General features: G+C 36.2%; 1 long non-coding RNA gene across 3 annotated transcripts in view; it reads left to right on the forward strand.

Moving 5' to 3' along the window:
* Positions 1 to 14,937, forward strand: part of LOC148641027 (uncharacterized) — a 595,511-nt gene extending 580,574 nt beyond the window's left edge. For all 3 annotated transcript variants that reach the window (XR_015930171.1, XR_015930170.1, XR_015930172.1), the window contains one exon: positions 14,825 to 14,937. This is a non-coding gene — a long non-coding RNA (uncharacterized LOC148641027). The remainder of the gene's footprint in view (positions 1 to 14,824) is intronic.
* Positions 14,938 to 21,889: the final 6,952 nt, after the last annotated feature.

Consider the following 21,889-nt stretch of genomic DNA (forward strand, 5'->3'; position numbering starts at 1 on the left):
AGTCTCCTAAAGCAGAACTTGTGTGAATGGAACAATTAAAGTATATACTTGTATACTGTATAGTTGCTGAGAGATTGTGTAGCAACACTGTTTCTTCAATGGTCCTATCCTTCTGATATGTTAAATTCTTAAGATAAAGAAGTCTTCCATGTTCAATTTACTGAAGCTTTGTGACTACCTGGTACAGCAAAGCAGTAGTGTACAGTAATTATACAGAAGCCAAGAACATGAACTTCTTCCTGTGTGTCTCTGGATAGAAACAGAGAATACTGTACCAAAGCACCTTGAGTTATCATTCACTGAATGTATGACTTACAATGTACTGCAGGTTTCCAAGGGTCATTTCTGGAACATGGGTAAAAAAAGTTAATCAAATAAATTCATGCTAAACCGGCATCAAATATCATGACACCCCCCTTGCAATTTATTTTTAGTCTGTCACCTCTCTCACTTGCGGTTTTATTTATACATATGATGCTATACGATTCAGAAGGCTAAACCAGTTTATGGCATGCCACCCAGGGGTTGCAGAGTGTCTTCGGAGGTGGATCATATTTTGAGATAAGGTCATGATGAGACAATTTGTGTAATCTGGTCTTTTAAGGTCAAGGCAATTTCTGAAGCTGCCTTGCTTTTACACAACTCTGCCATGAAATGTTGACATGAGTGTTCAATTTGTATGCAGTGAGTTTCTCCAGGACAGCATGAAAGATCATAGACTGTGATATATACTGTGAGGCAGGGCATGAGTGAAATACAGTTCTTCAGTGATCAATTAAAGTACAGTAGTCATTTTTATTCTGTTGCTTTTTCTCCTTAACACATGAAAAGGCTATTGGCATAGTGGCATATACTATGTGGCACTGACATTTGACTCACATGCCACATTATTGGAATTGTTCTCATGGTTACATTTGTAACATTACATTAAGACAGCTACTGTAAGTCAGATGCACATAAGAGAAAAACTAATGTGTGTTTTTCCTTTTGTAAATTATAAACATTTTACAAGAATAATCTAATTCTTACCTTAAATTAGTGTGCCTCTCATTCCTTCTGGGGAAAAAATGCTTCAAAGTTTCACATCAAAGATAACTTCAACGCAGTTCTATTTAATACATATTATGAGATCGAAACCTTTAATTAATGTATTTTTGTATCACCTAGTATTTGAATTTTAAAATTATTCTACATACAGTACATTGTATCTTTGCAATACTTTGTGGCACAGGTCTTTAATACCAACAGCTCTAGTGTAAAATAAGAATGCATCATTTAGTTAAGTATGATTTCACGGCTGCCAAAATAACTACTTAGGAAACAAAAACTTCTTCAAGGACAGGTATTGATTAGATTTCCACACTTCCCTGCAGCCATGTACTACTGAAGACCAGTGGTCCCAGGTCCTGTTCCTCCTTAAAAAAGTGGACAGTATATTTGGATAGCCTTCCCTTAATCAGAGTACACTTCCCAGGCCCCCATCATTGCACCCCAGGCCAGCCTTGACTTATCTGGAGCCAAGCACTTGTATTTTCTTTTAAAACTGCAGGGCTGTTTATATCTCTTCTTCTTTTCCGCTTCCTGTTGTTGTGCTCCAGGGGTGCAGTAAGGATATTGCACTCATTTGTTTGCTCGATTATCCATAAATAACCGATGATCTCTTCCAGCTGTTTCTTGGGGGCTTGGTGTGGCTTCAACATCTTTTCAACTTGTGTTCTCTGGTTCGTGTTACTTTATTGATCCCGAAGAAGTCCTTTGGGTTGCCTTTCTTTAAGCTTGTAACTTAAAAAAATCAGCAGTTTTAAGTTCTGTAAGACATTCCTGTAAACCCAGAAGCATTTTGTAAAATGCTGACCATAATGCAATATTCTAAATGAGATTTTGCTAATATATTGTACGTGTGTGACATAACCTTTTGATTTAATATTTTAATATTATTATTAGTAGTAATAGCAATACTAACAATACTCTGTACATGCAGGATTTGGTGGGAATGAATTTATTTATCTCTTGTCATTCATCTGTGCTGAGGCTGGCAGAAGCACCAGACATCGAATTCTGTCTTTTGTATGTAGAGTTCCCTCTTCCTTTAGCATTGTGAAAGAGAAAGACACTACAAGCAATTAAAGAACAGATATAGAAACATACAGTAGGGCTGCAACTTATTTGCACATTCAATGATTATAGATCAATGAATGTCTTATATAAAAAGGGATGAGTCTGTAGGGTAGACATCCAATTTAGCTACTTTATGTTCTTTTCTGGGCAATCCCCAGTATTCTACTTTTCTGTGGTAAACTGCAAGTGTAACATCGGATGTACAGTATGCATTTGTTTGGGTAAAATGTAGGTTTCTGTCATCTATAACTTTATTTGAGAGAAATTTCAGTTTCCATGCCTAACAAAAATAAATCCCCTGGAAAACATGCAGTGATTGACACAAAAGTGAAAGTCGAGGTGTCCTGATTCCCTGGGTGTTTATTAAAAAATCAATGAAACTGTAAGCAGAACATCAGTATGACACTCAGCTGCCTTTTACACATAAAAAAGCCTTTTTGCAAAGTTTTCAGTGTTCAATGCATGACACACATTATTGATTTAACACTTTTTTCATATCTTCATCTTACTTTTAGTGTGTTGTTAAGGTGCTAAGGTAAGATAAGGTACAAAGACCATTCTAGTGTGCTATTTAATGTTGAAATACTGTAAAACTACAAAGGACTTTTCTAAATTCTTGACTAAAAGTTGTCATTTATCATTTCAGAAGTTTTTATTTTTGACATGATTGTAGTCAAATATCCTTAATGAAGAGAAAAGAGATGCAGCGTTTTGACTGTGGAGCCTGACATCAATTCCACAGTTACCTCAGACATTTTCAATGTGTAGTATGTAAACTAGACATCTAGTCTTAACAGTGTGAGGAATTGCACTTAAACACAATACAAATTTTTGTTCTGAAGCAGATTATGTTAAAAATTAAACATTTATAAACTGTTACATAATTTATTTTTCAAACAAAGCCAAGTGTTTTTTTACATATTGGCCTTTGGCTAAGTGTATAATATTAAGAATAACAGACATTGGCAATCTTCCAAATCTATAACACTTTCAGTAACCATCCTAAAACAACAGTCCAAGCATGAAGTTTTTGTTGTTAAAAGCATGTTCACAGTAATTGTTGAAGTATTTGAGAATAGCAATAAGTTACTTTATTACTTAATAAATTAAACTGATTTTGAGTCTGCTTGTGCTTTCAGAGCACCATCAAGCCAGGTCTTTTATTTTAACAGAGTATAAAGAGACACAGACAAGCAAATGGCATAGTTTTAAACACAAACATCTCCAAAGACTCATGACCCCAATCTCCTGGTTAATTAGTGGACACTAAAGACCTAGCATCATTCTGTCATTGAAACAAATGCTTCTGCATTATTCTTTGTCCTTATTAGAGACAGGATTTGCAGTCCTGTTTGAATTTTTTAATATGTTGTCTTCTGTTCTGCTTTATCAGAAATATTATTTTAAAAAGGTGCAGTGCAAACCTTTGTTTTGAAAATGATTTAAATTGTCTTTCTCTATACAAAGGAAAATGCTTAAGATTTGGCTCTGCTTTCAGCTTTACTCTTATCCAACAATGGATTCCTTAAGGAGGCAAGACTGCTTATTATCCAACTAATTGGGTAGAAGCACAGTATGACCGGTGACAATTACACAAGTGCAGTGGTAGATGTTATGCCTATCAGGCTGTTGTTTACAACATTTGGTTTAACAAGCAGTTCCAGAAGCCCTTCAATTATCTTTTAAAACTTGTTCCCTGAATCACTGATGTTTACAGACACTACACTAAGAATAGATCCAACACTAGTATAAATTTATTATCTAAAGACATTAAAGGCTATCTGAGTGCCAGCCACTGTGCTGACATATTGTATTTTAGAACGCCGTTAATTGTGCTTTATCACCAGGCTCCACACTGTGAATGAAGAAGACATTCCCTGTTTTTTGTTTCTTTTCAAAGGCAGAAAAGATGAAGAGGTGTTAGATACAGTCTCACTCTGTTAACAGAATCTCTTGTTACACCTGTTTGAGGCTCGGGTTGGTGTGTCAAATACTGCGAAGATGACTCGCGTGGTGCAATGAAAGTGTCATTAATCCCTCATAGTAGTAGGTATGTACTGTATATGACATACAGAAATAAAAGTAAAAAATGTCTCTCCAAGCACTCTACCTTTCAAAAGCAGTAGATTGTACAACTTTTAACATTGAAAAAAAACATCTCCTCTGCTATTAACATTTAATATAATCGCTGTACTACCCAGATAACTTTCTCAAGACTGTGAGGCACTCTTAACTGTAACAGTCCACTGTAGTGCCTTTTATTTTTTGAGAAATATTTCTTCTGTTGTGTAAAATGGTAATCTAGTTTGTCCATTTATAATCCTTACTGTCCATACCTTTACAGTGAATGTAAATCATACAAATGTTACAAATGTAACATTTAAAAAAATATTTAGGAGTGCATACTTTTATGTCTACAGTAATGGTTAATATTCTAAAATATTCATATGTTTTCATTCCAAAGAGAGTAAAAGTAGTATTAATTGTGGTTAACGTTTAAAGGATCCCTTTATCCAAATGCATCTTTCATATTTAATAACAATTACAATATTGTGTGGATTAGGTATAAAAATATCTAGGCAATTCCAAATAAGTTACTTACTGCAACATGTAGAGCGATACAATAAACTAATGTTGTAATAAAAATGTTATCGCTTGCTGAAATAAGTAACACATCAGGCCTACAATGCAAGGTGCAGAATAAATGATGCTGCAGATGAACAGTGGGGTAACATCAGTTAAAAAAAACTTAATCATGACTTAATAAGTAACAGTAAATCATAATAATGTTTCTGTAGTAGCTATCGGGTAATGCACTGCCAATTACAGGTGAGATATTGACCAACATCGATCAAGGGTGATACAGATTCCACCCCAACCATGGGAGAGAGTGGACATAGGAAGTGGAAGAGTGAAAATGGTGCAGCTTTTAGCTGTTAGTTGTGGATGATCAGAGTGGAGTGGAAGCACGGGGATAGACAGTGGATCTTGACTAATGCTTCACTTGCCATTCTTTGGAGATTGATGTCAAATGTTTCATTTGGACTTTATGCGGTCCATGCAGCTGCTAATTTGAACAAAACTTTAACAAAACAGAATAAAAATCTAATAAAGTGTTGCCGTGCCGTACAGCAAGATTAATCATTTAAAACTAGTCAAGAGGAGACAGTGTAAGATAAGAGGTAGAAAATGTAGTTAAATCTGCAGGCTTTCAAATGACACAATAGATGCAGCCTTTTAGGATCCCAGTGAGAACCTTGAGTCCTTTTAATACACAACAGACCAATGTGAATGCTGCCACTGACTGCAGCTGACCTTCTTATTAACCTTGGAGTTGATTCAGCCTGTCTTACTACGCACTGTTATATTTCTAGCCAGTGGAGGTTGATATGATTTCTATAGTGCTGTTAGTTCTCTGGGGAATAGATTATAAATGGAACTGCTGCTTTCGTAATGGCTGTAGGCATATTGTAATGACAGTTGTGAAGAAGGAGTTTACATCTCTCTACTTTGTTCTGTTTAACGTACATCCAGAGGTCAGGCTGTTCATCATTAATTCACAGACTGTCCCATGGTTCAGACAGGAGCCCTGAAGAGCACACCTGGCCCCTGTGCTTTTGTCAGAATGTTTTGTGTTGCAACACACTGGCAGGGGCTCAGTGAGGGTGTGGGAGTTCCCTCTCGTTGTAGGGGTGGATCATATTAAATCTATGTATTTCTGTAACATTTCTTTCAGCCTGGCAATGGTATCTTATTTGTTACTGTGTTTATTACAGTATCTATGTTCCCTTGAAATAATAATTCCAGAAAACTGCCATTGTTCCAGAGGATTTAATGCGTTACTCTTCACTAGTTGGTTTCAAACTATACTGTGTTGTTAATTCACTTTCCCAACACACTTGCTTGCAATATTCTCTAAAGCCAATTTTGCTCACGTGGTTCATATGACAATTACTTGAGAGAATGAGAGAAGAATGAGATCTGGCTTGTTTAGCTTTTAATTCGTACCCTTGTTTTTTTTTTAAAAGCAATGGATTTCATTTCAACATCATGGCTGTATAGCTTATTCTAGACTCCCACAACCCTCTGTGTAGAAAAGTGTGTACTATTCTCAGATTTAAATATAAGCTTTATCCACAAAAGTTCTGCTTGATACATGAAATGGTTTGTTAGGTCAGTAAACAATGAAACAGTGGAAACACATGTAAAGTATAAAGAACAACCATTAAATCTCTGTTTAAGATTATGATTGACTGGCATCAAGCACTGGACGTTACAAACAATAAATGACAACAGCAAATTATCTTGTTAAGCTGCAAAAGAAAGCCTTGAACATCCACACGGTCTTGTTTATTTGTATTGCAGAAATGCTGATTTCTAGAGCCAGTGTCAATCAGGTCATCTTACTGTAGTGATAATATTCTGTAAATAATATTTTAGTGTGTATTGTAAGTTACAATATACAACATTTTTGTTATTAACCACATTAATAGTGGGGGATGCTTGCTGTTTTGCTAAGGTGAAACAATGAGAAGAGATCATGTCAACCACATCATTACCTCTGTGGTATGTGTTGACGACATGATAAAAATACTCCTCTCAGCCCAGCTCTTTGATACAGGTTAAAGGTGCATTTCCCAAACAAATCATAATACAGCAAAATGTTTTGGAGAAATTGCTGTCATTTGTCATCATTAATAAACACATTATCTATTTGTCAGAAAAGACACAGATGAACTGGCTTGACATAATGTTAATATAATGTTCACTGTACAAAAATATACAAGTTTTTTTTTCCTTTGTAGGCTATATATGATGGATATTAACCCACTTCCTTAATTGTAACCTGAAAGGAGGCCTGCTTTCTTTCACCTGCCCTTTCTAACCTAGCGAACTACTTTTTTTGGGGGAGAGTAAGAATAAGAATAATAAATAGAAGAAGAAGACAAAGACAATTCCTTACACTTATATAGTGCTTTTCTGGACACTCCACTCAAGGTCACAAAAATGCATACCTAACTGGAACTGTAACTAAAAGTCAAATTAGAAAAGGCAATGCATATGAATATCATCATTTTCCTAAATCATGCATTAAAAATGGGTAAAAATGTATGAATGGAGTATTGAAAACATGAGTAGCATGACAGGAAAAATAATCATATGGATTTAATGGATTTCTGAATACTGTGAAAATGTACTGTATTCACACCCTACAGTATGTTGAAAACATTGTTTTTAGGCATTGTCAATTGCACAAAACCTTTATAAATTGCTCAAAGAGTTTATAAAAGTTTATGGAAGACACCTTAATTGCCAGTGGATATTAAAGACAGGCTGACCTTAGAAACAAAACTATCAGGATCACATTATCATGGGGAAAGTAAGAGAATCATGCAAAGACTTAAAGCAGAAGATTCTCGTTTCTCAACATTCTACAGTATGAGCAGCTAGTTAAATTCACAAAACACTCCATTTAATTGTGTGTCATCCATCATCAAGAAGTAAGAGGCTAATGGGATGGTCAATGCCCCAACATGAAGATAACATCAGGAAGTCTAACCCAAATGTGTCATCCAAAATATGATTATCTCACACCCACAGGCATCACATGGGAATCTTCTGAGAAGACTCTGCAATCATTAGGAAACAATGCCTCCAAGAATGACATAAAAAAGTAAATACAGAACATACTGTATTTGCGAAATAGATATTTGACTCCCAGATGGGGCCAGATGCTGTGACTGGATGAAAGATAAAATGAGATTTTGATCAGTCTCACCAGCAGTATGATTAATACATAAAGTATATGTGAAGCACATGTTGAAAAAGAATAGCATTCCTCCTGCACAGAAAAGAAATGAGCCTCTTCTGCTTTAGAATTGTATTGCATTACCTTCTTATTTGGTTCTGGTTAGAAGCGAGGGCAAAAATACTTTATGGTTAAAAAAGTGTATAACATCATCCTTGATTGGTTATCACAATCTCTAGTAGAACACCTATGATATGAGTTAAAGAAAGATCACAAAATGCAGTCTGTGTAATCTGAAGGAGCTGGAGAGCTTCTGCATGTACTGTGTGCTCACTATTCTTTACTAAAACTTTAAGAATGTATTTAAAAGTTACAGGAAGCACTCTGTTCATGAAAGCCAAAGCATGGTTGACTGAATGCTGATGACTGAAGGCATGAATATGTTTAAATATCAGGCATTTAGAAATACAGTACATGTAACTATGTTTGATGATTTTGTTATTTACAATACACACTGTATATAGGACAATATCAGACTCCTGCAAGATTTACTTACAGTATGTATTTTCATGTTAAATCAACTTTATACAGTATATAGTATAAATTATAGTATATAATTAGATATACTGTAGTTCATCAAGTGTAGGCTGCATATAATACATGTGTGATGTAATGATGTGAGATTTAGAAGTAACTGGAACATTTAGGTATTGGAAAAGTACTGTACATTCAAAGAGCACGTTTACAGTACGTCTACTAGAAATGAATGGACAAAATTAAAAGCAATACCAGCAAGCTGATTCAACATATGCAGTACACCAACGAAACTTGCATAACAAATTAACAGGAGTTAATAATACAGAATCAGTCTACCATGAGACAAATGGCTGATTATTCACGCCAGGATTACAATGATATTAATAATATCAATGTGAAAATTCATTGATTACAACACTCGTTGTTGTCAACTTCATCAATTATGATCAGTCTCATATCATTAATCAAATTCTCAAAAACAAGTGAATATTGAGTTACTGTCATGAACTTTAATTTATTAAACTTGTTGGAGTAATGTTTTAATTCTCAAGATTTATAATGCAAATATTGACTTTATACGTATCTGGCAATGTGCTGGCCAAGAGAGTTTAAAAGTCCTGCGGTGAAACGGTGCTGATTGGGGCTCATCGCAGCCGTGCCCAGTCTGCACCTGCTGCCTCAGCTCCAGAGGTGGTCCTCTCGGCATCAGGAAAAGAGAAAGAGAGAGATGCTTAGCTTGATGCTGAAGACAGCTCCTTAAAGGAGCAAAATCATAAGGTTTTTCATCTATCATTGTTTTTACAAGGTCTGGTGCAGATCTGGCCAGGGGATTCAGAAAATTGGAGAGAAATTCAGTTCGCTCCACACTGGCTGTAGCTGCTATATCTGAATATACTTTGATTTCAGACTTACTGAAAAGTTTTATTGTATTCATTTACAATTGGTTCATAAGTTGCAAGTATTCTCTAGGTGCAGAGAAAGGCCTAGTCAGAATTTACTGTTTACTGTATGTATGGACTCTCTCTCAGCCTGGTATATTAAAACATTAAAGATTAAAGTTCAATTTCCGGTACCTCAGATAGCAGTGTGGTCCCCACTTGTGTGGTTAATTATTCAGTTACAGTAGGTTGTCAAGTTTCAACTGAGAGGGCATGTGCAAGTCTCCATTGTCATACAATACCTGTTAAGCCCAGTGATCACAGTTGGTGATTGGCTGTGACATCATGAGGTGCAGCGTCCATAATTGGAGCTACTAAGTGTTTGACACTCCATCAGTGGATCAAAAGGGGCCCATTTAGACACATCCCTAAATCTTAATCCAGAGGAGCTAAACTGTGGCAGTACTGTCCATCCACGACCATAGAAAGATTATTAGAATCTTCAGATTAACAACTACAGTGAATCCTGTGTCCATGTGTACTGTATGTGTTTGTATTGACATACAGCATCAAAGGAATGTTAGACTTACCAAATTTGGTAATTATTTTATCTTGTAGCATAACAATTAGGACACATCAAATCAGAGTTTATTTTACCTTTATCTACACACTTTAATGCAAATGCTCAAACATTCTGAAAAGTAATTACTCATGAAAACCTAGAAAAATTAGTTGGACAAGTGTACACACCCCTGTGTTAGTGCTTAATGGAAGCAACTGTTGCTTGAGGTCAGCCATAACTCTTTTTGGATAGTTCTGTACTAATGTAAAACACCTAGATGTGGAAATGTTGGCCCATTACTCTTTACAGAAGGAAGGTACTGTTAAATAAATTCTTGATTTCAGGCCATTATACTGTGTTACAGCTCGGAAAGAGTGTTTAGACTTTCTAAAGCCACTGTAAATTCTCACATACAGTACATTTAAAAAATACACACTCACAGGTTAAGTATTAATTTCTCCAGAACCCAGAATAACCCAGAAACTATCACAGATTTATGGCATTTCTTGGTTAAAACATTCAAGCAGTCTTTATTTCTTTCATAGCTTTCGTGTTACCCCTGCTCATTAAAATTAAGTTACAGGTGACTATCCGGTTTAATCTATTTATCCACTGTACTTAAAATAATTTAATATACAGTACATTTCACTACATTTCACTGAAACCAGACTGGACGCTTTAGGAGTCAATATAACACACAGGAACAATGATCGTTAGATTACCTAGTCTCTGTGTGGTGGAATGAAACTAGAACACGAAAGGCACTACTTTAAAAGATTCGATATGCAGATTAAAAAAATGTTTGATTCTATAATACATGCTGTTTTTTTCTTTATTCAGTGCACTCAATTGACATTTGACTTATATAGTTTTTTTACAAAATAAAAATTATTACAAAAATCACAAATGGAAAGTTTTGCAGGATATACTGTACAGTACAGTACCACCAAAGTGTCAAATTTACAAAGCTAGCTGATGGAACTGTTAGCAAACCGGCCTCTCATGAACTTCAACCTTGAGAAGCTATTCTGCTTCTAGATTATATAGATACATATCTGACAATACAGCTAGATAAGTGGTAAGTAAAAGCATAGTATTTATCTAATGCCCCCAGAGCTACAGTATATTTGCTTTGAAAGCATCTTTTCTGGACCATAACGATAACCGTGGGTATTAATGCTTTACCTCCTGTTGTGTTAGATCACCTTCTCACGGAAGGCAGGGTTATTTGTAAGACAGTGACAGGTGATTCTGTTACAAGTGGTGAGAATGAATACTAGTAATGATTTGGAAGAGATATTACAGTGTGTCAGAGCATCATGTCTTCAAAATGACCCCCATTACTGCTGTACACACATCCATTTGGCTAATGTGAAAATAAGGTTTCACCACTGCGGTGTAGCAAGTCTCCTCAAGCACAAGAACAGCTGTCCAGTGAAATGTTCATGAGCTTCTAGTGAAATGTTACAGCCCATTACCACCCTTATTGTTTCTTGGAATGAAAGCCTTGATCAGAAATAATGAGTGTTAAAAATAAAATGATTTGAAGACATATTGAAGTTCTGCAGAAAATATTTACAAAACCCAGAGCATCTGTCACCTCTTCCATTAAACCATGTACTTTGTTACCAATAGAAGATGCTTTGCTGAGACGCTTTGTACGTTGCCACATTGGTAAGCAGCCCTCTGAGGCTCAAGGGTGAGCACTCCTTCGTTAATCCTTTGTCTGTCTGCTCACCCAAGCAGCAGAGACATGCTAAGGCTTTAATTGACTGCTTCTCCATTGAAGACCGACAGTCTGTCCCATTTTCTACAGCAATATGGAATCATGCTAGGCCTTTAGAGGAATTCTCAATTTCCCTTTTGGGGTGGCACAGTGAATAACCAAAATAGTTTAAATGCTGTGTTTTAGTCATCTATCCATTAAACTGCTTTGATCCTTTATGGGATCAGGATGCAAGGTGGAGCTGCTGTGCACCCACAAGGAGACTGACACCAGCTCATTGCAGGGAGTGTCAGCTGTGCATTTTCTCACACAGACACATGGCAGGAGCAGCTCAGAGCTTCCAATTAGCCTGGACATCATGTATCTGGACCATGGGAGGTGAACCAAGAGAAAACCCAGCTAGACATGGGGAGAACATGAAAACTCCCTACAGAAGGTGCCCTAGGCCAAAATCAAACCCGTGACTCAAGAGTTGCTTCACTGTTTTATATAAATGCTTTAATCAAAGGGAAAAATGAATTATGTTTTATGTATTTAAATAAGAAAGACAACATGGAAAAAAAAATAGCTCACCTAGATCAAACGCCAATTACTAAAATACAATATAAAAATAACAGTTCAGTTTATCTCTTCAGACTTCTTTCTCTCTTACTCCTTTGTTCTCACCTGCTGCTTTGTTTCTGCACATCATTAACAAAGTTGCAATGAATAAACAATGAACGCAGGCTCATATTTACCTTTGCATTAACTTAATGAAAAAACAGATCCCACATTATTGCATTGTATAGCAACTTAAAAAGGACTAAAAAAAGAACAAAAGATGTGAAAAAAACAAGAATCCATTGTAAGCCATTAAGCAAGGTAGATAAATAAAAATAACAGTAAATTACCCTTACACTAAAGCTTATTCGTATGATGCAGGCTTGTCTCATCACCTCCCACCAACAGTTTTCTTTCCAATTTGGCAGTTATCCCTGCAGCACAGTAGATATGATGGGCTCACAAATCTTCCCAGAGTTGCTGCGCACTGCATTGCTTGTCTGATGTTTTCTCCTCAGGGGAGATGTTGGCCTGATTCTGAGCGTCAGTCCTTTGAGTCTGTTAACTTGCACTGCCACTCCGGGTTTACTGCCAGTGACCTAGGAGGACAGCACCTGTTTGTGCTCTTGTCCTCCAAGCTCCTCTGGTGGTGACCTGTCGTTAGTGTCACTGGGCATACAGCATTGTGCTTCTTTTTTACAACACAGTGCCTTTGATGCAATGGAAAATATTGGATTTACAGGAAATAAGGCCTTTGATTAAATGTATAAATGCATAAAACAAGAAGTATAGTATGAATACTGTTAGTGTAACGATAGAATTATAATAATCTTAGCACAGAATGTTGTGCTACTTTTTTTTTTCAAAAACGCACCCACTGAAACCCAGTGCAACAGAGATAGGGCTACGCTGCGGTCTCTAAACTTTCCGATCTCTTTACTAACTTTGCTCATCTGCATCTGTCCAGATGGTGGCAGACACTTCAATCTGATGCTGGGTTGCAGAGGGAGATGCAGAATAGTATGATATGGGAATTGAAAGACAAGTAAAGAGAGCTGCAGTGTTTGAGCTATTAGTTGCTCAAACATGAGGCAGAAAACTAAATTAGGACACCAAAATATTCCCTTTCATAAGCCTTTTTTTCTATGCAAATGTCTTACAGATGTCTTGTCAATCCATACTGTAAATCGCATACACAGCAGTGTACATATAGACATGCTGTTCTTCTGCTTGTTCTAGTATTTAAGTCTACTTCCCTATCACATCCCTGCACATCAAACCAGTTTAAGACTTGCTTCTGCTCCTTTGAAGTTCTGATAAAGTTCACAAGCACCGGCCAGTCACAATGAGGACTGTTACAGTGTCATCACCTAATTGGGAAGTCTGACAGTGAAAGATTGTTGCCTGGTGTGCCACCTTTAATCCCCAAATATTTGTGACAAATTGAGTCGAAGCTCCACTTTAAAAGGCACATGTCAGATTGACAAATGTACCCTGAACTGAATGATTTATAAATCAAATATCCACAGTGTACTGAACAGCAAGAGGGCGATTCTGCTAGTATATTAGGTACATGTTCTTATCCCCTGAGATTCTAAAGCATTCTTTTTCAGAGGAGCTTATATTGTTTATCCAGATTGAAATAAAAGTGGTAGCTTAAATGGGAAGAGACAACAGGATGAGTAAACACTGATTAAGATTGACTACACTTGTTTGGACCATATCATGGACAAGAGCATAAAGCTCTTGAAGCTGAAAGCAAAGAACTGATATGTAATAGTGCTGTCCTTGTCCTAAATTTTTTTTTTTTTAGTTTTACTTTGTAAGTGTTTTTAACCCATTACCTCCATTGCTTTAGCCTCAGAATTTGGTCTTTTTTAAGTTAATTCATCAGAGGTACTATACTGTTTATGCCTCTATACTGTATGCTTATACTATACCTCTTATATATCTCTGAAACACTTAAATACACTTAAAAAAGATCACTTTTTCTTAAACGGAGCATGTTACAAGAATAGATTTTTTCTCAGAAATAATATATATGCTCATTTTCAAAGTATGTCTAAGAGTGTTGAAAAATCAATATCTAGATGCGTGAATGGTTAATGATTCATTGATGTGTCTTACTAGCTCAAAGTGCTTTAGTTATGTATTTGTTTTCTAGCTTAGTGCTTTGGAATTTCATATTCAGAGAGAGGGACAGTTAGCAGCCAGTAAAAAACAAGTATGTGTCTAAATCATGTCAGAAAAGTGAATTGAATTTCATTCAAGGTTAACTACTTATTTATTTTTTTGGTACTTTTAAGACACTTTTATTAATAAACAATCATCAGTTCAGGCAAAACAGCATTCAGTTTGACTAGCCAGCATGACATTCGATGTTCAGTTAACTTTCTTGCGGTTTTGTACCCAGTTGTTGTTCTTTGGCATTTTGGTTCTTATAGGAAACATGACTGGTTATGGGCTTATTTAAAAAATCGTTGAACTTAACAGACCTCTGCACTCTGCATTTTTTATTTGGCTACCACGTATTTGTTGTTCTGTTTATTTATTGTCAGTACGTACTGTTACTATTTATTATTTACTGTTTTGTAATGTAATGTTTGTTGTACTGTAAATATACTAAATAAACTCCTCTATCTATCTAAAAGTTACTGCTATGGACACGTCCAGACCATTAAAAGGGTTTGTATGCAAATCTTTTACTTTTTCAGGTGATCACAAGATACCTGGGTTGACAGAAGAAGAATGAGAAAGGCCTACAAGAGGCTGGAGTGCTGGACAGGAAGAGAATCACGCTGCCAACATAAGACTATTAGAAGATTTTGTGAGTAAAACTTAACTGCAATTACACTCATGTTTAATGTAAAGTATTGTTGAACAGTACAGGAAGTATACAGTGCATTACTAAAGCTGCTCAGCATATTTTTAAAAAGTGTTCATTTTTGTAGTAATAAAGAATTTAATGTAATCTTTTTATATTGTTAGGTACTGTATGTTTGGAAGTAAATCTTACAAATCTAGGTAAATTTTTATATAGTAAATGTAATTGTTACAAATTGAGTACTGGGATATCCAGGCATCCTACTGATTCAAAACAAAATTGTCTTGATGATTCGCCATGGGATCAAAGGACAGAACAAAGCGATGGAGAACAGCAAACAGGTGCTAATTAACACACTCAGGAAATTCTGATTATTTTGGTGTTAAGTCATAATTAATTAAGGGAGATGTCATTCAATGTCCCAAGTGGTTTTTCTCTCGAACTCGCATTTAATGTGAAGATTGTGTGACTGTGCAATTTTAATTTAAAATCGACATGATGGGCAATTTATTTTGGCTATTATACCCAGCCAACTAATTCATTTGACAATGCCACCGATTGAATTGCTAAATAATGAAATAACAGGGAATGTAGTTGATGCTAAAAAAAGAGCAAGCTGATTTATTTTAATACTGTTTTTATTTGTCTTTTATGTGTGACTCATTAAATACTCGTTAAGATAAGGGTACTAAAGAATTATCCCCCCCTACATTTTGATTAAAACCCTTCAGATCTGTCTTGGTAATGTGTGCAAGAAGCACACATGGCATTTAATGAAATTCTATTGCTACAGAAACCAACACACTAACCAGACATAGAACTGATAAAATGGATAACCTTTACAAGAAATAACTTGCTACAGCTTAGTGGAGCATCCCAGTCCTCAAACAGTTTTAATACTTTGTTCATAAAGAAATAACACTGTCCCCTGGGACAATATAAAAAGTCCAATCAATACACTAGAAAGGACAATTCAATATTTTTTTAGTATACATGCTCAGAACAAACGAATGCTTGGAAGAGAATACCTCACTAATTATTGATCAGGATAAGGTATTCTTTATCCAATTCTTCAATAAATTAGTTATGAGCAACAAATATTCATATCTTCATATAAAACTGTGAGACCTTCATGACCACCCTATGGAAAACAACTGCCATGGTTTCAGAACTCATTTACAAAATTCCAGTACTTTTTTCCTTTCTCTCTTATTACTTACTGTGAAGCATAAAAGACTCTATCTTCATTTGAAGTTCAGCCAACTAAGTGTGCTCTGATCAGTAAAACACTATGAAATTAATGAGATCTGTGACTTCAGCATTATCATACAAAACAAACTGCAGTTTTCCATTTTATCAGTGGTATGAGTGTGTAGACAATGGAGTCTGGAAGTATTTTTCCCAACCAAGAGTAAATGCCTCCTTACATGTGAGAATTATGGATGACGTTTGAGTATGCCAGACAAGAGTGTGCCACACTCATCACTGAGCTCATCAGATCTGAGCATCAAAGCTATAATACAGCACCAATCTGCATACTGTATCTCAGTTGTATTTCAATTAATAATAATACACAAGAATTGTATTGGAATTGTATTTAGTCACAGTAAATCTGACTTAACCCACTTGGCAGAGGGTCACCCTTCTGGCCATAGGATGAGGAAGTTAGGACCCCCATGCAGAGTGAGGGGTGACCAAGTGGACTCTGCAAAGGTGGAGAGACGTTGGAGGAGGGAAGCAAAGGATGAATGTGAAGGAGAGAAGAGGAGTTACATTTATTTTATTGTTTTGACCGGGAGCCCTGTACTCAAATCCTGGGGTGCTATCTGTGTGGAGTTGTATGTTCTTCCTGTTCTTCACTTGGGTTTCCTCTGGGTGCCCCGTTTTCATACCACGGTCCTAAGACATACTGGAAGGTTAATTGGCTTCTTGGAAAATTGGTCCTGTTCAGGGTGTACCCTGCACCCTTTTCTTGCTGGGACAGACTTCGGCTCCCTTGCCACTCTGTAATGGATGAAGCAGTTAGAAAATGGATGGATTGAGGAAAGAACATCAGGAATGATTATGATTTAATACAGCTAAGGCCAATTGATCTCAATGGCTGTTATCCTGTCCAAACCTTGTAAATTTCTCTACCATATCAAGCCTGGGTCATGTCACTAGCCAACAGTAGCCATGATCACCAGCCAGTGCCGCACTAAAGGCAGTGCTTATTTGGCTCAGCTTCAGGTGCTTGCTAGCTTGCAGTAATGTCAAAGAGTAACGCACAGCTAATTCTCCTGTCAGACACTGGGGTCTTGAGCAAAAACCACGATTGGCTCTCATGAGCAGATGGGGCAGCGCAGCATGTCTGTGTCTGCTCTCTTCATTCTCCCCGCTCCGTACCAGAGCCACTGCTGCCAGCCGAGGCACAAAGAAACAAATGGCATTTCAAAATCGTTTGGGTATAAAATGAAAAACATGATAAAAATATTTCAAAAACCATACAGCAGCATCTTTCAAGCTCCTCATTTGACTGTTGTTGACCCCACTAATTAAACACATCGTTTGTTTCTCTGGGGTCTTTGGCTCATCTCTTGTGACTCAGTTTGTTTCTTGTAATGCAGCATCCTGTACTTTCACTGTTTTCATTATGACTTTGGAATGCTTTAAAGCCCTTCTCTATACTGGCCTGTGTCTCATTATGATTAAAAAAGATGTAAAATTGGAGACTACAGTGAGTAATTATGCTAAGGAAATCTCGTAACCAGTGCCCTCATATTATTTGTTCATTATTTGTAATGATCTATGGAGCTCAAGCTTATTAGATTTTGCATTATTTGTACAGTAGGAGGTCTAAAGTATAAGTGAAAATGGTCTCTTTCATATTTATGCATTTTTAGATAAAATGTCTTGCAAATAAAGCAGAATAGCTGGAGCAGATTTTCATTTTACCAGTATGGTGGCGTGTTGTGAAAGTGCTGTCCATTTTTAAAAGGATGGAAGGCACATAAGACCAGCAAGACCACTGGTAATTGATTTAGCAAAAGCCCAAGTGGCAGAACATGCAATTCTTAATGCAGTGCTGTGGCAATAGCAGGAGAATGTTAAAGGAATTAAAATGTTACATTCCCAGAGGTAATCAAAATCCAATTCTTGCATTCATAATCCAGTTTTGTCTAGTCTTTGTGTGTTCTCTGTTGCTTCTTGGTTAATTTTAGACTTTCAAATGTGTTTTTATTTCCTTCAGGAAACACAGAATGTCTTTATGTCAGCAGTTAGTCATCTTAGATTTCATTGTTTGATAAATGGTCCTGATAATATTGTGACAAGGCACATTTATTTAATTTTCCAGCGTATCCGTGGATTTTGCGTTTTGAACATCCTTGTCACTTTTCTTAGAAAATCAGAAGGTTTTATGCATGAAATTTGTATAAGGATAAAATATGGAAGCAGGTGTGTTTTCATGCTGTTATTAACAGCTGTTAGAAGAGAGTGTGATGTTGGTGAGGAGCTCCAATGCAGGGTAATCTATCATTGTTGAGTGCTGTGAGAGGCTAGCTGTACTATACTTTAGAGACTTATAACCAGTACTTATAACCAATACTATGAATTGCCATTAACTTAAAATTATATGTAAAGTTGATTTACTGAAGAGTATCTTTAATTTAAATTTTAAAGTTTTTCCTCACAATTATGCAGTTCAAATTATATAAAAATATAGTATATTCTTGAAACTTCATCATAACCTTTTTGTATCTGCAGTACGTTTAATAGTCATGTATTAATACCAAGTAATAATGGATTTAAATGTATTTTAGATAGAGTGGCATCTCAAGTAGTTTATTTTAAACACTGGCACTGTGTGCCTGAACTAAAGCAATACCTTTTGAATTAAAAGATAAGAAAGAAGCCAACTAAGCATTCAAAAAATGAATTGAATACAAAACAGAGGCTTTCAACATTAATCTACTTATGTTTCACACAAAAACAAACTTTAAAACTGCATTGTCTTTGACTTACTGTAAAAGAAACTAAGAAATACAGTATGTCTACAGAAATGACCTGAGTGAAAACTGGAGAAAGTAATCACATTCATTGATGCCCAACTGGCGAGGACAAACAACACACGTGGTATGAAGACAGGGTCTTTGCTGTTACCAGTGACTTTATGCTTGGATTGTTTTGAAGGGATGGGGTCATTTCAAAACACAAGCCAATTTTCTGTTTTGTCCTTTGTCTCCATCCATATAAGCAAATTTTCTGCACAAAAGCACTCCTGAAGTCCTAAAATTGGCAGTCAAATTTAAAGTTAAAAGGGAATGTTATGACAAAATAGAGACAAACTGTATGATTTTTGCTGCATCCATTAGTTTTGCTTGTAAGATGACTCAACAGGAAATGTTTATTAGAAATGTAATTAAGGATTTGTCTGTTTACAGCAAGCAATTGAGTTTAATGATGTAATCTAATCAGAAATGTGATGAATACTAAGTACCACACGAGCTACATTAATTATTGACAGCTAAATACATTCTTTGTCAGCAAGCATTATTTAACATTTAATTAATATTTAGCAGAAAATGTGTAATTGCACCCTAATTATGCACTAAATATTTATTTGAGATGGAGATGTTAATCAAAAATGGTTAAATGTTAAATGGCATTGGAGAGTCTCTAAATGAACTGTAAGGCTTATGTTCTTTCTCACAAAATGACCAAAAGGAATTTGGCACGATGATCTTGCTGTGGTCACCCATTGATCTTACAGGTCAGTGCGTGACCGACATTTGTCATACTTAAACAGTAAATATTGTAAATGAGATATTATGAAGCATAGATCTTCTGTTATGAGCAAAGATCTCTATCACCTGCAAACCCAAATCCAGCACCACACACATACAGGTGCCTCAGGCCTTTTCAGAAGTGCACCATGTTTTCCCAACAGTTTTATTTCTTACATTACTCGGAGAAAGTACTCTCACATATTATAAAAGAATCAGAGGCCTTCCCCACAACAACAGTTCGCCATGTGATTCTCCCAGCCGCATCCTGACTTCCCATCTGTGTTTTTTTACATGAGTTCAAAGCCTCCTGTGCTAGAAACACATCAGAAGTCGAAAGTTTCTTTGGTATTCTTTGATTAACTTTTTTTTTTAAATCTCTCTCTCTAAATCGTTTACGGAATTGTCCTGGAATACATCATCATTCACATCTTCATCCTTCTTACCTCGCCCCATTCCCCACACTCCTGACATCTCCACAGCTAAAATATCATGCCTTTTACTTATTATACTGTTGTGAAAACATTCATTTTTATGATACCTAAATGTCTTAATCAGATTATACTTGATCTTTGTAAATACCTGACCTTCGTAAAGTGTAAATAAAATCATTCACTACATCCCCTTAATACACCTCACTTTGACACAGATTGTTTGATCGTTTTCATCCACCAGGTGACAGTAGTGTAACCGGTCTTCTGGTAAGATGCAGAATATGGTGACTTCAGCCCTGGGCCCTGTAGAGATCTCCAGTTGACCCACTTTTTTGGTGTCCTGAATATATCTATCGTTTATCTGTGCTATGAGGGCTTTCAATGATGGCAGGAGCCTTTGAGATAGGTCTTGGATATGATTAATCTGGGATCTGACCGCACATGGCACACTGTCATTAGCGAAATCTTCACTAATGAATACAGTGGCTCACTGATGGAAAGTTTATTAATGAACAAAATTGTTTTAGAGAGATTATGTAGCAATCAGTCTTCAGATCACATTCTGTGTAGCTATCCAAGTTCCCATTGTGCTTTGTGTTTAACAAAACAGGTGAATAAATGTATGCACAGAACCCAACACAGCCTATGCCTATTAGTTATAGCTTGTATAATCGCAGATAACCAATTCCATTTTAGAGTTCTGTGGTATTTCATAAACCACTTGAGCCATGGCTGGCATGGTTTCTGGAGTCACAAAACCCTGAAATGGAACTATTTCTAACTATTTCATAACTATTATGCCATATACCATTGTTATTGTGTCTGCTTCCACATGTGCAGTCATTCGGTCCTTATGCAACAGCCATTCACAAAGACAGCAGGGATATGACTCATTTATCTTAAACGCATGCAATCAATCTGAATTGCTGCTATTCAGGAGTAGTTAAGCTGTGAATTGCAATGGATGGACTAAAAGAAAGAGCAGTCTTTTCTCAAAAACTGGGTAATGTGGATGTACAGACCACTAGTCTGAAACCATAGTCTAAGGTTCAAAATTAATGTGATAAACCATGTTTGTCTTCCTTTTATTTTGAAATACAGTAGATGATTGTTATCCAGTAAAAATGCTTTTTTCAATTGGGGAGACCCTGATGTAAAATGTTTAATAAGATGAAGTGAGAGGGAAAATAGTTGATGATTAATAAGAAAATGTGACTACATGCTTTTGTCTCTAAAGACATCAAGCAACTCAAGAGAAGAGATGTAAAAATTCTGGCTGAAAATAGGACAGTTAAGCATTCTTTCATTAAGCTTTATAAATTAGTTTACCCAAGAGCAGCAGTCTAGACTCTGAATCTCAGCCAGTCGTTTCTTCAGCATTCTTAAACATTTATCAAAACATTACATCCAAGCCCTACACATTTCTGGGTTCTTGCTTGACGGTAGTGGCTTGGTCCTCCCAGGAGGGTATGACTTATTCAGTCCACTCTCTAGGCTGCCTCTCTAATGGACTCCCACACTCTCTGTGACTGCAGCCTTCTGATCTCTTATCAAAACTCAAGCTTTCACTTCACTGAAGCTGGGCCTCCTTCAAAAACACTGTAGCTTAATTGGCGTTTATGCAGCCTGGCCGTGTTGTAGGAATGAATTTCTGCAGAACCTGAAATATTCATATGATGCTTAAATTACAGTGGTTGTGGTTAACATGCAGTAAAATTAATGAAAAAAAATATTTCTCCTCACTTGCCTTGTATTTTA

This window comes from Lepisosteus platostomus, chromosome 25 (assembly GCF_059453375.1).
Source record: "Lepisosteus platostomus isolate fLepPlt1 chromosome 25, fLepPlt1.hap1, whole genome shotgun sequence".
NCBI classification, from domain to species: Eukaryota; Metazoa; Chordata; class Actinopteri; order Semionotiformes; family Lepisosteidae; genus Lepisosteus; species Lepisosteus platostomus.